At 49.5% G+C, this 1,644-nt stretch overlaps 1 non-coding gene across 1 annotated transcript; it reads right to left on the bottom strand.

Annotated features, from left to right (window-relative positions):
• Positions 1-242: 242 nt before the first annotated feature.
• On the bottom strand, positions 243-358 carry LOC126014978 (U5 spliceosomal RNA). The gene has a single exon (XR_007497892.1). It is a non-coding gene; the product is annotated as a U5 spliceosomal RNA (small nuclear RNA).
• Positions 359-1,644: the final 1,286 nt, after the last annotated feature.

A 1,644-nucleotide genomic window follows, 5' to 3' on the forward strand; every position in this document is an offset into this window, starting at 1 on the left:
TGAACTACCATCTTTCAGCATGCAAGACAAATGCCCTACTGCTGTGCTATCTCTCTGGCCCCTCTTTTTTTTTGGGGGGGGGGGCCACACTTGGTGATGCTCAGAAATCTCTCCTGGCTTGGGGACCATACGGAACCCTGGGATGAAACCCAGGTCCATCCTGGGCCAGCCATGTGCAAGGCAAATGCCCTACAGCTGTGCTATCGCTTGGCCCCTATTTTTCTTCTTCTTTTTTTTTTTTAGCCTTACCGAAGCAAGGCCTCAAAAAATAGATTACGACTCAGAATTGTTCCTCTCCACGGAAATCTTTAGTAAAAGGCATTTAGTAAAAATGCGATCTGAAGAGAAACCAGAGTATTTTATTTCTCTTCTTAAATTTTTTTTCCGTTTTTTGGGTCACATTCGGCAGCACTCAGGGGTTACTCCTGGCTCTACGTTCAGAAATCGCCCAGGCAGGTTCAGGGGACCATATGAAATACCGGGATTCGAACCACCGACCCTCTGCATGCAAGGCAAACGCCTTACCTCCATGCTATCTCTCCGGCCCCTCTTCTTAAATTTTTAAAAGTTGTTGTCTTGTCGGTTTGGAGCAGTACTTTCATTGCGGTCCTAATTTGTATTTTCCTAAGACAAATCATAAACATCTTTTCAGATACTTGCGTATCTTTCCTTGGAGAAATTTAAATCTGTTGACATTTCTTTTTGGTGAGGGGGCAGGAACACACCCAGCTGTGCTAGGGCTTACTTCTGGCTCTGCACTCAGGCCCTAAAGGCCTCCAAGTTCTCTCAGCGTGTCTGGGGTGATCCTAGAACTTCTGGGCCCTAGCACTGAACATTGGCACAGTGCCCAAGCATCCCCAGAATGACTTCCAGGCCTTCAGGGAGCCCTCAAAGAGAGTTGTTGTTTGTTTTAGAAGGCTTCCTGTCAGTGAAAGACAACAGAGCAGGCCCCTAAACCTCTTGGTGCCTTCTCTGCTCCTTTTTCCTCCTGCCTCCCCCTGGTCTCCCCTCCAGCTCTCTCTGTCCCCAGTGGGCCTCCAACACTGCTGCTTCCTGCTGGAGCCCAGCTGATCACAGACAAATTTGGCCAGCGTGTGCCACCAACCTCCAAGCAAAATGTGTTATTAATTAAATTCATCCATGTGAGAAGGGTGCCTTTGAGAGCACGCTAGTTCCCTCCAAACAAAAACAGAATTAAACAGAGAATTGCATGTGGCCCAGCAGAAGGCAAGAGCAGAAACACATCATGTGGAACTCTGAGAGGCTCTGACCTTGGAGCACACAGATGAGGAGCACACTGGGATGTGAGGTTGGGCGAGTGGAGGCAGGAGCCTACAGAACCTGGCCCAGGAGAAGGAAGCTACAGGCTGAAAACCTGCAGCCTGGCCCTTTTGGGGGTGGGGTGGAAGGAGAAAGTGGGCTCCCAAGCAGTGCTCATAAGACCCGAGCTGCCCCTCCAGGTTCTCAGCCAGTGGTTCAGTTCTGGGGTCCAAGGTTGTAGTGTTGAGAATTATCAAGGACAAACCCAGCTGTGCTTCCTGGACCAGCAGGGATTAACTAGGATTGGCTCTATGCAAAGTGGCCCTATGCCACTTACCTCCTGTCCTGTCTCTCTGGCCTGATCTGACCTTCAAAAATGCTTCT

The sequence above is a fragment of the Suncus etruscus genome, chromosome 7, assembly GCF_024139225.1.
Source record: "Suncus etruscus isolate mSunEtr1 chromosome 7, mSunEtr1.pri.cur, whole genome shotgun sequence".
NCBI lineage: Eukaryota > Metazoa > Chordata > Mammalia > Eulipotyphla > Soricidae > Suncus > Suncus etruscus.